The sequence below is a fragment of the Cupressus sempervirens genome, chromosome 1 (genome assembly GCF_028749045.1).
Source record: "Cupressus sempervirens isolate cs-2001-9-10 chromosome 1, ASM2874904v1, whole genome shotgun sequence".
Lineage (NCBI taxonomy): Eukaryota > Viridiplantae > Streptophyta > Pinopsida > Cupressales > Cupressaceae > Cupressus > Cupressus sempervirens.
Window position 1 is genome coordinate 476,276,537 of NC_143118.1, and position 16,510 is coordinate 476,293,046.

Here is a 16,510-nt window from a genome sequence, read left to right on the forward strand (position 1 = left end):
ATAGTTGTAAAGCTAACCTATCACCATAGGATTTCATTCTAATATGATTGCTAGAGAGTATTAGATACAATAAACCTAATAAATTACAATCCTTGATTGTTGAATACATGCTCCTTTTCTACCTTCTCCTGATCTTGATCCTTTGCGATCTGATAACTCTTGCTTCTGAAAATAGATTTGCTTATGCACCCTTGTATGTCCTTCCATATGTGTTTACAATGAAATTTCATCTTCCTTATAAAGACTTCAAAGACTTAGGGTTTGTTTTGGATCTACGATCCATATTAAATCTTAATTTCCCACTCAATACTTATCTTTTGTTGATTGGTTGCATGCCTTTAGCATTTTTCTTATTGGTTGCATGCAAATTACATAGGAAAAATAAAAGTTTCGATCTCATCATTAAATCCTTCGAGATTTACCTTCTGTCGGCTGCAAAAACTATTTGCATCATAATTTGTGCAATTTCAAAATTTTATGCTGATCTACTGAGTTACTCGGCTCCTGAAGTATTTTTGATACTTGGCACATGTTGTTTCTTGGATAGCTCAGCACTTGAACAAAACTGTATCACTCGACACATGTTGTACTCAGCGCTTTTTATCACTCGACACTTGTTATCACTCAGCACCTGTTGCACTCGGCACTTGTTATCACTCGGCACTTGTTATCACTTGGCACTTGTTATCACTCGGCACCTTATCTTACTCGGCACTTACTCTTGATCTTGGTTAAGTGTATTGACACTCAATTGTCAAATTTATTCTTTAAGCTAACAAGACCTACCTAGGGCATCATGTTAAAATTGATTTCCATGCTTTTCAAGGCTCCAAATATAGTATACAATATGTACATAGGATCTACTATTATGTCCCTTAAAACCATGAAGAACTCACCGTAGGAATTCATGGGAGAGTCATTATTGCTCAAAATCCCAAAACTAAAACAAGACACTGCCTATGAAAAGAATTTCAAAATCAAATCATATGAACACTTACAACCTAGAAACATAAAGATAAAAGTACTTTAAAAACATAAGCAACACAAATCCAACACAAGATTGGTCTATTCAATCCATTTGTACATACAAGTAAATCAAATGCAACAAATTGCCTAGAAAAACATGCATTCACTTGTTCAAACTTGTTTATAATGATTACCAACCCTTGGGATGTGTTTAAATTATGATTATATAGGTTTCCAAGGAGGTTTCAGGTGGTTGGCATAACCACTAAGTTCATCCTTGCATTTTGCAACTTTTTGCCAAAAAGTTGTCAACCAACTTTTCAAAAAGCTGCACAAACTTGACAATTTTTGTTTCTATGAGAAAGTTTTCTCTCCTTCATTTTGGAACCTCCTATCTTGTCTAGATGTAACCAAAAATGATGTTTAAACATGATTTTCTCCCTAAGACACCAATATGCATATTTTTGGCCATTTTTGCCTACTTGATAACTTTTTCCAATGTTTTCCTAGCTTGACATCTTTTCCAGCTTGATCTCCCATTCTACATAACTTGGATTGCAGTATCAAACACTTTTGAACCCCCAAAATTCTCATTTCAAACTGTGATTCACCTAACCAAGTACAACAGACTTTCCTAGGGCATCACTTTAAACTTTCTTGTCATGCTTTTAAGGGCCCCAAATCTAGTACACATTATGTACATAGGCTTTTCTACCATGTCCCTTGAAACCATGAGGAACTCATGGTAGGAATTCATGGGAGAGCCATTATTGCTCAAAATCACAAAACTAAAACAACACACTACCTATTTAGAAAAGAATCTCAAAATCAAATCAAATGAACACTTACAACCTAGAAAGCTCAAGATAAAAGTATTGTATAAACATAAGCAACACAAATCCAACACCAAATTGGTTTGTTCAATCCATTTGTTCATTCAAGAAATTCAAATGCAACAAATTATCTAGAAAAACATGCATTCACTTATTCAAGCTTGCTTATTACAATTCCCAACCCTTGGGATGTGTTTGAATGATGATAATATAAGTTTCCAAGGAGGTTTCTTGTAGTTGGAATAACCACCAAGTTCATCCTTTTTCTTTTGCAACCTTTTGCCAAAAAGTTATCAAGCAACTTTTCAAAAAGTTGCACAAGCTTGAAAACTTTTTGTTTCTATGAGCAACTTTTCTCTCCTTCATTTTGGAACCTCTTGACTTGTATAGATGTAACCAAAAATGATGTATAAACATGATTTTTTCCCTAAGACACCAATATGCATATTTTTGGCCATTTTTGCCCACTTGACAACTTTTTTTGATGTTTTCCTAGCTTGACATCTTTTCTAGCTTGATCTCCCCATTTTGCATAACTTGGATTTTTAAGTATCAAACACTTTCAAACCCTCAAGCTTCTCATTCCAATATGTGATTCTCTTAACCAAGAACAACATACTTTCCTAGGGCATCACCTTAAAATTGATTGTCATGCTTTTCAAGGCCCTAAATCTAGTATAAATTATGCGCATAGGCTCTACTACCATGCCTCTTGAAAGAATGTAGAACTCATAGTAGGAATTCATTGGAGAGCCATTTTTGCTCAAGATCCCAAAATTGAAATAACACACTACCTATAATCTCAAAATCAAACTAGATGAACACTTACAACCTAGAAACCTAAAGATAAAAGTACTTTACAAACATAACAACACAAATCCAACACCAGATTGGTCTATTCAATTCATTGTCTGTAAAGGTAAATCAAGCAAAAAACTATCTAGAAAAATGTGCATTCACTTGTTCAAACTTGCTTATTACAATTCCCAACCCGTAGGTGTTTAAATGATTATTATATAGGTTTCCAAGGAGGTTGCAGGTGGTTGGTGTAACCATCGAGTTCATCCATGCACTTTTGCAACTTTTTGCCAAAAAGTTGTAAAGCAACTTTTCAAAAAGTTGGACAAAGTTGACGTATCATCTTAAAATGGAATCACTTCCATGTTAAAAGTATTTAGCCCTTTTAGTAAGTGGTTTTGGGTCATGTCAAGCACCTTGAATGGGTCTTTGGCTTGGATTTAGCTTTTTCACTTTAGTCCTGCACTTTTCTAGCATTTTGGACTGAAATCATGATATTCTTGACTTTTGGGTCAAGGATGACCACAAGGTCAAGGATGATCTTTTAGGTCAAGGTAGATCTCAACCATGACCTAGGTCAAGGATGACCTCAACCTTGACCTAGGGTAGGGTTGACCTCACCCTTAACCCCAAGTCCAAATTTGAAAGTTCCATGATTTCTAGATGCCAAGTTTCGGAAAGAAATGTTTTCTTGCTTTTGGGTCAGATGTTTTGGTCTCTGAAATGGTAAACTCTTAAATTACATTTAATCTAGGTTCATTCCTATGGGTTAAGTTTAATTCGGATTTAATGTTCCTATGTTGGCCTTCTCTAGAAGTTTGTACCCTAGATCTTTATATAAGGAAGCCTTCCTCTCTCATTTTATCTAACCATTATCTTGCGCATCCACCTGTTATGAAGTTTAAACTCAAAATTTATATGAATTGAATATCTACTATCCATCAAGAATTCAAGAATTCAAGCATTATCAAGCTCAAGAAAGCATCCATCTTAAAGCATTCAATTCATCAAGGAGATCCATTAGTAGCTATTGAAGGATTCAAGCTCTATGGAGCCCTCTTATTGAAGATTCATCCATTTCTATTCAAGCATCTTCCTAATCCAAGATCCATTGAAGATTGGTGTTGAAGATCTAAGACAATTGGTTTGAGACATCCTACATCCTATTCTACATTCATTTGGAGGATCCATACTTGTGGATTCAAGGATTCATATCCTCCACAAGGATTTTAATATAATCAAGGTGAATAGCTCCATTTACTTTTTTTATTTATTTTTCAATTACATTTCAAGGTTAATTTCAAACTAGGTTATTACTAAGGAAAGCCCCCCATCCAAACAACAAAACCATTTACTTGTAGCTACAGGTGTGGAATGAAAAAACCAAGTGCAAATTTGGATACCCTTTTCATCAACCTTACAGGATCCATGAATAGAAATTTTGTTAGAGCAGTGCTAGTCAAGGTCAACTGTTAGGGGCAAATTTTTCCCTAGGGTACAATTGTGCCCCGTGTTGGGAATCAAAATTGAAGCCCCAATTTTGAGTACCATTCTAAAAAATAAGCCCTATAAGCATTTTTTTAATGCATGTGTACCCAATTGTATTTTTGAGGCCTAAGAGGTGTTTAATGTTCCTAACACCTTGAATTTATTATATCCACTCAACCCATGAAGATAAATTTCCATTTAGAGTCATTCTATGAAGTTCCATTTTGAGCACTATCCAAACCTACATTTTTGCAAAGTGTCAAACAACGACAAGAGGTCTAGTTTGTAATTGAATATCTCACACCCAGTAATGTTCCATGACTCTCCTCTTTACGAGTGTTTGATATCCATATCAAAGAACCTATATTTTATATTTTAAGTCATTTAAACATGTTTTGATTAGGTTTTAAATCCCTCAAAGCTAGTTGTTTATTGTTGTCGTGCTAATGCAAATTATTCATAATTATGGGAGGCCCTATTAGAATTGTTATAACTTTGACCCAATTGACCAAATGAGATACTTACTTTTGCATCACATTCTAGAGGTCAAAGACTTGATATTTTTCTAATTTGAGCTTATGAAAAATCCATTTGATCAGTTTTCAAATGTGATTCCATATGCGATTTGTAAAATTTTATTGGTGTCAAAATGTGCAGATTGATTGGTACCCCTATTCATGAGGTCATACCTTTGAATTTGTGATAGGAGAGATCAAGTGGATTGTATCATTGTGTTCTCCTCTAAAAATTCTTTAAGTATGCCAGTTTACAAGTCTTGATGAATCTATCTGCAGACTTTCCCAAGTCCACTTCGTTTGCAAAAATCACTTTTCTGCCAGTGTTTCTAGTTCTACAAATCCAAGTAGCCCACTTTGACTGCTCACCAAATGCGCCCAATTATTTTTCATGAGAAATAATCGTAGATTTATATTCTCCTCATGATAGTGAACCAATTCCCTAGTTTTCATGCCCCCAAGTGTCAATTTTCCCTATTTTCAAAGCCAAATCTAAACATGTTTTGTGGTTTTCTAACATGTTTTCTTGTAGGCAGTTTTGAGAAGGAAACTTTAATAGTCAATATCTTTTGATTGAGATTTTTTCATGAGATGAGATTTGATAAGGTAAGAGAATGTGGAGTAAAGATTCATCACGTCAGATTACATAGTTTAGTCAGGTGTTTGGGTCAGGTTTTAAAGTCAATCAAAAGACCTCCTAGCACAAAATTGACAAGTTGCAGAAAGAGGTGAATTGAGTTTTAAAAGTTGAATCAACAATGATCAAATGGTTTTTAGTTAAATTTCAAATGATTAATGGATCAATTTTAAGGCTTGGTTGTTTGAAAATGAATTTTTTTTTAGTCAGACCCACTTTAGGGCCTGACCAAATGATATCAAACTGCCAAGGTATATTGGGGATTAAAAAAAATTAAATGGAAGGGTCATAATGATTGTAATCATTATGAAATTTCATATGGGTGCACATCATTCAAAATTAAAAAGGTAAAAGATAAAGGTTAACATGAAGAAAGGAGAGATTTGGTTTCTTTTTTCATCAATAGAAAAAAAAAAAAAAAAACCTTAAGGTTGATAGACTAATAGAAGTTGTGAAGGTTAAGTATACATTTTAGTAATTATTAGATGAGCAGAGCTAGAAAGCTTGCATTTTACTATTATGGATTGTGTTTTTGGACTTGTTAGTTTGTTCATAATGATTGACTACAAGAATATTGAGAAGATTCATATTTTTTTCTAGGTGAAATGCATCTTATGTTGCTTCAAGGAAAACCAATCCTGCAGAAGGGAAATAATTAGTATGTGTTTGCTACTGATCTCCTATTTGGGATTTTGTGGAATGAATATATGACATTCAAGATTGACAATATTTAGTGGATAATGTTGCCTTGGGATAATCCTGGTAGTAAGCTATGGTGTCTTAAGAGAAGAGCATGTTCCTCCCCCATATTTAGTTTTATTTTGGTTAACTACTCGATGGTTGAGTTTCTTCCCATTATATGTGTCTGAGACTTTGAGCTAGATATTTTGATTCTGATCGTTAAGTTGGATTGTAGAGTTAAATTCCTAGGTAAATCAATACCAAGCACAACAAAGGAGACAAATGCCACTCTCCCAGCCACATCACAACATTTTACCAGCACCATTTATATTCTTGCATCAGTAAACAATGCAATCCATATTTGCCGCTATGAATGCCTCCATTAATGTGAAGAAAAGAGGGCGTTAAAAGGGTTGAGCACTTGCTAATGTTAGAATGGATGCTTGCTAAAATCAAATCATTGAAGGACATTTTCCATATCCTTGGACGAGGGCATTCTTTTTCCTTTCTAGTCACCCAAATACATGCACAGAAAGATCTCCCCTGTGAGCACCAAATACAAAAGCAAGGTCAAAACTGGTTACCCAAACCATAGCAAAAGGGAGGAAACATTTGTAAATCATTTGCAAAGACCTAATATTTTAAGAGCACTTTTCACCATTGTTTCTCCATCACTTAGTCTGCAAATCCTGAATGAGGCTTATCCCAAGTGGGAGCAGTGAAATTTATAGAGGAGTGGTTGGGCTCCATAATTCCTTAGCACTACTCTTCACAAAGTTTTCAAAACCAAGACAAATATTGCAAAGACTTTGAGCACATAAATGAAACAGAGCACTTTCAAGCATTTTGAAGAAATGTTGTGGATTGGGAAGGAGTAGCTCATGTAAGGATGGAGGATGTGGAGGATGTGCCTCCCTTTCACTTTCCTCAAAAATCCCTTTCGCTTTGCGATTTTCCTGTATATGTTGTGTGTTGATCATTTTCAAGAGCTTGATCATGCTAAAGAGGAAGTTTCTAATAGGTAAAAGGTAGGATTTTTATCCCACATCTATTGTGGGACAAGTTTCTTTTGTGTTTAAATAAGAAAAGACACAATATTATAAGTATCTTAAAGATATGGTTCCTTTTGAAGTTAAGTGCTTGCACGTGGGGCCCAGGGACTGACACCCAGCTTGATGACGAGTGAATTTTTTGGACCAAACACATAGATAGATATGATGATGTCAATTGATGATGTGGATCCAATGACCAACCAAAATGTGACAAGTGGGAAAATTGTAGAGGATGACATGGCAGATGATTTTGGATGTGGTACACTTCCTGAGGTGCCAACATGTCACATTATGCCACATGTCACAAGGGTGCATTCCTACATGCGATGTGGCAATTGTTGATTGTGCATGCGAGGAAGTGGCTAGCTGATACGTGGCAGTGGGCCTTGGTCAGTGAAGACATGGCATGTGTAGTGATCTAGCCAATGACAAAGTACCACAGGGGGATAATGTGGCAAGCACCAAATAGAGGATGAAGTGGCACTGACTGAGCAATTCGAGAGCCAATGAGAATATGCCATGTGAAAGCATGATAGGTGGGACCAATCAGAGGGTGCCACATGGCACCTAGTGTCAGATGACTATGTAGAAGATAGGCCAATCAGAGTGTGACACATGTCACAGCTTGATCAAAGATGTTTGACCCAGATGGAAATTAAGAGGGAAAAAATCAAAGTGCCCAAAATAATAATTTTTTGTTATTTTCCCTTTATGAATGTGCAAAGAAGTTTTAAATACAATTTAATTTAAACCTATAGTTTTGACTTTAGGTAAAAAAAACTTAAAAATGTGCCAAAATTCAGTCTTAGAGCCATGACAAGAGCTTAAAATTCAAAATGAGATTCTAGGTGTTTCTAGTAAGCGAATATGGCACTATTATATATCACCAAAATCAAAAGAGAAAAAAATTTCCATTTTTGGAGTTTTTTTTGCATAGGAAGCCATTGATTCAAGTTATGTGAGGATTTGTCTCAGGTGTCCATTTTTCAATTTCATTCAATTAGGGCAATTTAGTTTTGATTTCTAGTGAAATGGTGAACTAAATAAGCATAAGAGACAGTATGGATGTAGTTAGGGTCAAATTTTGTTCCCTCCAAGTTAGTTGAATCAAGGTATTATTAGTATTTTAGATACATTTAAGATATTTTGGCAACACAAGAATTTTCATCATTCAAAAGAGATATTTCCAAGATTGTTATAGAATAATGATGAAAATCATATTAGATTCAATTTTAGAAAGAGAAGAGATGTTTTTACAATAGCAAGGAATGAAGATTCAAGTGGACACATGTCACTTTCATATTAGATTTTGGATTTCATTCCTTTCCTATATCCTTCTCTTTCTAATTCATTGTAATGGTTCCAATTTTGGGGAAAAAAATCATTGTTATGATACCATGGGCTCCAATCTTGAGTTTTCTCAAATTTTTGAGACCATGGTTCCAATTTTGATGGGTTTTCATCACTGTGATACCATATTCTTCAGCATATTTTTCTCTTGTATGAACAATAGTAGTTAAGCTAACATAGATAGTTTTCATCTATTTAGTGATTTCATGAGTTGATTGCATGTATCTAAAATGTATATTTTCAAAGAAATGAATACAAATAAGCAAGAATCTTCTTAGTTTCATTATGATTCTCATCTCCTATCTCTATAATTTTCAATGTTATGTGGTCTAGGGACAAAGAACTGAGACCCATTTGCATCCCCTTAAAGTTGTATGTCTGATATATTTTGTTGTTGTAACAAAAGGCCAAGTAAATTCTTGGTGTATTTGACAAGGTTACTAATTATGTGAGAAGGATATTTCATGAGAATGATGTCTTTATGAACACCAATGTCTGATTCACAAAGTGATAAGATAGATCTGATATCTTGATATATGGAATATGTCACTAGTATCATAGATGTATATGTGTAATTCATGGAATTGCCCAATAGATAAGGCACTAATCAGCTATAGAATCAACTTGTTCTTACTGCTGCATATTTGGAGTTTTGCTAAAATCAAATTTAATCAATCATCCATTTCATTTTCTATTTAAGAGCTAAAAGGATGCCCTCACTTAGCTTATCAATTTCTTATGCCATGTTATTAGCTATTTCATGTCTAGGATCTTTGCATAAGTGTTATAAGATTAAGGGTTTTATCTACTTTGTTAGATTCAAGTGTATATTTTAGCACTAGTACCATATAAGTGAATCAAAGGTCCACTCACCTAGGTTTTGTAGAGCCTGAAGTAGAAGAAGGGTCTAGCCTTATAGTTGGCTCGGTGTCTAAAAGGGTATTGAAAATGGGAAGTAGCTAACCCTAGATGTATTTTGTTCTCATTGGAGTAATTTGAAACCATAATGTTTCAAAACACCAACACCTCACTAACTAGGTCAAGGTCAGCCTACCCTTAGAAAAGAAAAAGATTTTTGGGTTTTGTAGATCTCGCAGTTTTAGTTTAGTGACACAAAAATTGATAGTTTTTGAGATCGTTTGAGAGAATTTTCAGTCAATTCTTTTTTGGAGGTAAGTAACAATAATTCTTCATTTCAATATTTATCTCCTATATTTACATCCCATATCATAATAATCTATATTTATGTGTAAAATATGGGCTTAGGGTCTCTTTCATGTGCATTATTTTAAACCATGTTCATCAACCATATTTTAACCTATACATTTTGGTGAACCTATTTATGACAACTCTTTATTTTTGGTGTTAGATTTAAATCTTGCATAAAAATTAGATTTCTTGCATTTATATTTCAAAAACACAAAAAATTTGAAAAATTTCTTCAAAATACAAAAACATTTCTATTTTTATGCTTTGTGGATTTAGATTCCCTATTGTGTTTATGGTGTTTGATTTCATTTTCATGCTTATAAATTTCATTTGAATGCACCTAGATCAATTTTTTATGCATTTCTTTATTCATTATCATGTTGCACAAGTTGTTTCAAATGTTTTCCAAACATTCTTCTATAACTTCTAGGATTACACAACATCCCCCTCTTACCTTACCATTGCATAATGTTACACCTAGACAAACTTTGTCTAGTGTGTGTGATGTTTCTTTGCCCTCTTTTGAATTAACTTGTAAGGATATATTAGCACAAGAAGATGACCTTAATCTATCTCTCCATCATATTTCTCTTTATGGAGATGAGCTGAGGATTGATTCTTCTCCTAATATATGTCCTTTCTATGAGCCTACTTTATAATATAATTTATCTTCTTCCCCCTCTAGGGATCAATCTTTAGGGTTTTATGGTACTCATACAATGTTTTTTATTGATAGGGGTGATAATCCTCCTATTTAGGATGAACCTCTAGATTTGGATGTTGATTACTCTCTTCCTCATGAAACCATTGTGGATGATCCCATGGATAAAGACATTGATTTATCCCTTCTTCATTGAGAAGCTTAGATAGAGGAGGGTGATTTATTAATGGATGATATATTCATGCATGATGATAACTCTTTTTCTAACACACCCTCCCCTTATATAGACATTTTAGTGAAAAAAGATGATATTATAGATGCTTTTATTTGAGATTCCTTCTACTGATGAGGCATTAGTGAAGAATGATATGGCTTCCCTTAATGCTCTCCCTCTTAGTGATGATCTTAAGGAGAATCAAGATTCTACTTCATCTTCTCCTAGGATGTCTTCCTTCTTATGAATTTTTTTGTAGTGTTGAGATGACTAACATGGTTTATCTAGAACCTTTGTTGACTATCAAAGATTGTCCTTGCATTACTATCAAAAGTAAATCTTTAGTATTTAGAGTCTTTTAGTGACCACAATTATATAGCCCACACATATCATACAAGGAGTAACCTTCACCTTAATCTGGTGGTTTCTACTTCATTGCCACCTTCTCAACCCATTTTTCCTCCACCTCATCTTCCTAACAAGGAGTATGATTTGATAAACCAATTGCAAACTACCCCTGCAATGATTTCTTTATGGAAGCTTCTTCAAACTTCACCTACCTACCAGGAAGCCTTGCAAAAAGCTCTTGCAACTCTTCCCACTCAACCTCCTGATCAAGATAATATCAATAACTTCTTACAATGCATGAATACTACCTTGAGTGTTCTTGACATTGTATTTACTCAAAAGGATTTACCTTCTAAAGAAGTTCAAAATCAATATGATGCTCTTATGTTGGATGTTATTATCAATAAAAGTATCATTCATAAGACATTGATTGATAATGGATCTGGGCTTAATGTTTGTAGCATGGACATGTTGGAATTACAATAGGATAGGGAAACTTCTAAAGGTGGGGTGAATCATTAGTTTACACTAGGACCCATAAAACTTTCAGCACACATCCATCTCATACATTTAACAAGTAAATTTGAAATACCATGTAAAGCATGCATATCTAAAGCATGTAAGCAAGTAAACATTCACACATTTAACACTAGATATAATTACCCAGAATCCCTCCAATGAGAAGGTAAACTCTAGGGTGGGGATGACACCCACAAATATTCACTACTGCAATAATAAAGAGTATCCAATGAAGGTTACAATGTTTTGACCATGAAACATGATCTACCCTATTAGAGGATTTCAACACCCTATTAGAAGTGTGCCTGGTTAAAGGACTTTAACTCAAAATTAAGTAAGCACTTTGTTAAAATATTTCAATGCAGTCTGTTAGGACTACTTTGTTAAGAGATTTTGACTATAATCACCTGTTAGAATTTCTCAGCATTGATCCTATAGTTAGCACTTGATTGCTTGATAATAGATCACCTCTAAACTAATATATTCTCGATCCTCCTTAATCAAATGTCTCTTTGTTGTATCCTTTTTCCTTTCCTCTATTTTTCTCTAACTAATTCAGCAATGCAATCCCACTTCATAACTCCTTAGCCACCATGAATGTTCTATTTGCGCATGCAAACTACTCTCTTCTCTAGATAGATGGTTTAGGGTTTGTCCTCCTTAAAAAGACTTTGGTGACTTAGGGTTAGGTATGAATCCATAGCTTTCATTCATCCATTTTGGTGCTTAAACCTTCCCTTTCTCTGATTGGTTGCATGTAATTACATAGGGAATCTAACTTAAGCTTTGTCGTTATCTCCAAAATATCGTAATTCATCTTTAAGTCAGCTCAAAAATAGGTTACATAGTTGTTTGTGCCTTAACAAACAAATATGTCAAAATTGTATCACTCAGTATCTGAAGTCTTTGATGTTCAATATATATGGTTCTCTATTTTGTGACTCGACATCTATATCACTCGGCATCCACTGTTTACTCGGCTCTTGTGCTACTCAACATACACTATCTACTAGGCACATGAGTGGCTCAACACTCATTGTTGACTCGGCATGCTCTATAATATATAAGTTGTGCTCGGCATGCTCTATAAAATATAAGTTGTGCTTGGCATGTACTACTTGTTTGGCATAAACTAAGTAAATAACTTAAGTGTATTGACACTCACTTTTCAAAACCAATCTGAGATCAAAAATCTCCCCCTTTGACATGAGTGTCAAAAAAACTTGAGTTTACATTAATATCCTTAATCTCATGAGCATAACATATTTCAAACTTGGCTTATGTACAAAAACTTCAAAATTTCAAAATTTTGTTACAATTTGGATACCTCAAAAATCTAATTACTCCCCCTTAGTTGATAGGTCTATTCTATATACAAACTTTTGTACTCCTACTGAGTAAATGTTCCTTAACTGATACTCTTTCATCTAATACTTCTTGTATTTCTTACTCTCCTTATATCTCCTCCAAAAATTTCTTTTTTCGCTCTCTACCTTTAGCTTATTCTCCCCCTTTATTCTATCTCTCCTTTATCTTATTTGATACTCCCCCAAAATATTTCATCTCCCCCTTTATTTTATCTCTTCCCCTTTTTGACATTTATGTTAATGGGCTATACACTTATAGTGTGTTTTTCTAGAAAAGATTTAGGGACATCTAAGATTATTTTGAGAGCTACATCCCAAGCTTCACATGCAAAATCCAAAGACTTGATTTGGATAGCAAGCCCGACAGCAAGGTGGACTAGGCCATCTAATGTTGAAAGATTGGGGTCTTTCTTCAATAGAGTTTCAACATAACCTAGTTCCTTGTGCAAAATTTCCATATGGGGGGTCAAATTTTTCTGAATGTAAATTAATCTAGCGCTTATGTTGGCCTCATCTACTATCAATGCAACTAATTGACTTTGGGTTTGTAGTAGTGTCCAGAAGGGCCTTTCACTCTAAGTTGTTGTCATTGGTAGTTGTGTACCTGATGAAATTATATGACTTTCAAAGCTAAAAATGCAACTTCTAGTTTCTTGGGTAAAGAGTGTTGGATTGCACAATTTAGTGTACAGTGAGAAAATTTTCTCAACTTCCTTCATCACATCCTCAACCTTAGTTGCCAATGCAACTTGTGTTAGTGCTATGTTACCTAATATCTTCTGACCATTCTAACAATTTGGCATTTGTATCTAGGTCTATATCACTGACCTTTTCCGCTATGATTGTCAATTTTTCAATTAGTGGCTTGGTCTCATCTGGAGTTAGCAGATTGAATGCATCTAAAAAGATGTCTTTAATATCCTGCAGCACCTGCTTCTTCCAATGCTCCCTTCTAAGCATTTCTTGATGCTTCTTCCTTTCTAGGGCTTGTTGGAGTATGCCCATTTGTTCTATAGTCATTGTATCATAATCATACTTTGGTAGAACAATTTCTTCATTAAGGCTTACATCTCCATATTGGATTACTTCTTCTACCTTTGATGTACTCGAGCTCGGCACTGATATCTACAATGGAATTGCATCTATGCTCAGCTTCTGAAGAGTCTGGGTGGAAGGAGTGCCAGATGTCGATAAGGCTACCAAGGCTTGTATAGTTGTTAGCTCCTTCAGTTGTCATGTCAACTCTGACTCTTTAGGCTTGCCCTATTGTGCCACAATAACTTGACTTGCACCTTCATCTTGTGTTGTAGGCACAGATAAGTCTATCTGACTTGTTCCTTGTTATTCTTCTGTAGTGGTCTATGTTTCCACTGTATCCTTCTTAACTATATCAACCTTCTCTGATGTAGCTTCAAGTACTTTGGCCAAAGATTTTACATTAGTCACATAACAGGTAATAGTAGGTCATTCTTGTGTATTCACCTCTTCCCTACTTGTTTTAGTCACTATCTTTTGCAATTCTTCCACACTCACCAATACAGGATTGTCACATAATTTTTCCTATAGTGTGGACCGATCTAGTATCTTTTTGAGATCTTCCTCTCTAAGGGGATTAATGTTCTGATTTGATAGATCAAAAACATCCTTAATAGTTATTGTTTTATTATTCTCAATTGTTTCATGTTGGGGGCTGATGCTAGGCAATTGTGTGTCTTGCACACTATGTTCTTCTTGTTTCTCTTGCTTAGTTGTTGCCTTGTCATTTGTATGCATTTCAGTTCCTCCCTCAATAGTACAATCATGATCATCTTCTTTATCATCTCCTTTACCTTTATGGGCTCTTCCTCACCTTCCTTTGTTGTAGTTAACCCGTAAGTGAGTTTCCACATCTGTGTGCACTTCTTAACTACATCCCCAATGTTATTTTGCAAAATGATAAAGGCTTTCTATTTAGGTATAAACCTAACTACATATTTCTTCATAGCCTTAGAAATTTGACTCTTACTTAGTTTAGGCATTACTTGTGTAAGAGATGTCTCTCTAATTTGTCTTTCCAAGTTTAGACAATAGTGTCATTTCTGTTCAACTCTATCATACAAACTCTTGGGCATTGAGTTGACAATATCTAGTGGGGTAGTCTTGAATCTTGCCATCATGGAATAGATAGCCTCCTCCACTTGATTTTTCTCCACTTTACCAAGATTTTCAAACTCTACATGAGAAAATCCTGATAGATTTGCACTATTCTTAATATTTTCAAAAAGGTTCTCAAGATCTGATAGAGGACTATGACTTACCACTTTGAATTGGTTGATAGCATCTAATTTTGTTTTCTCCTCATCAAAATCTACTTGTGCCACATATTTCCTTCTTGGCCTTTTCTGCACTTGACCTCCTTTTTCTACTGGTTTGGTCTTTTCCTTAGCCTTTTGTGCAATTGCATGTGTAGTATCTCTTGTAGTAGGTGCAGTAGGCTTGGCTCAACTTGGTTTGATAGTTTTCTTAGCTCTTGCCACAGGTTGTGCCTTGGCCTTCCTCTTCTTTTTTTTAGTAGGTGTAGGTGCTTCCTTAGCTTCTTCTTCCTTGGCACCTTCAATAACCTCAGTCTCCTCTTCTCCCTAGTATTCTCCCATACCTTGTGTAAGTGCAAGTGATGCTTGTGCTTGAGAATCTTCTTCCTCTTCATCTTCTTCATCTTTTTTCCTGGCACCCTCTCCAAAGTTTTCTTTCAACTTCTTCACCAATTTATCTTTCTTCTTAATTATAAAAGCAATTTTCAGTTCCATTGAGACTTTGGATTTAGCCAACTCATAGTTTCCAAATGCCTTTGCATTTTTATCAACCTCTTCTGCAAGTAAGGTTGTTAAAGCTACAAAAGCTTCATCCACGTTGATTTCATAACCTGAGGGTCTCAACCATCTCACCCTTGGTCTAGCAACTTATACAAAAGTATAGTCAACATCTACTAGAAAGAAAACATCATCATAATGTTTTTCTACTAGAGATACTAGTATTCTCATTCTCTTCTTTATTGATTGTTTGAAATCCTCAAAATAACTTGTCATCACAGATTCAAAATTCTCTCCTAATTGCTCATTGTATTCACCGATCTGTACTACCACTGATCTATTTGTTTTCCATGCTACTATTCCAAAAGTAGGAAAAGTGTTTTGCACATAAAAGAATATACATATCAATATAGAACCAAATTTACATTGTGCACTCTTTGTCTTTCTGATTTCTCCAAGGTTCTCAACTAGTTGTTGTAGTTGTAGCTCTACTAGATCATGTGTATGATCCTTCTTGACAGTTTTGTATACCACATCTACTGCTATATAGGTCATACAGTTTAATCTATTAGATTGGTAAAACTTGTGTGAAATGACCTTGACAATAAACTCTATCAATGGATCAGTAATTGTATCAATAGTCATGCCTTTCTTGTTCCACATGGCTCCAATGTTCTTCTCAATGACTTCCTTCAAATCACTTCTCAGTGTCTTAGGCTAAGCTAGTGTTGGATAACCAATAACCCTATGAATTATCCTCTTGGTTATTTTGATAGGTCCATTATCCAACCATAATGAACTATCATGTATTCTACTTAGGACTATCCTTATCCATTTTGTTTTGAACACATTTGGAAAATCTAGGGCTCATGTTAACCCTTTCTTCTCGACAATTTTGAATTCTTCTTTCAAAACACCATTCTCACAAATCTATTGTATGCTTCTCTGATCTCCATATCACCAATGCTACCAATTTTTTAGTTATAGAATTTTCTAAAATCTTGTACCATTAAAACATTCAGTGGTATCATGGATAACGCATCGGAGGGGTCTTTCTTGTAAACAATGTTAGGAATAGCCATG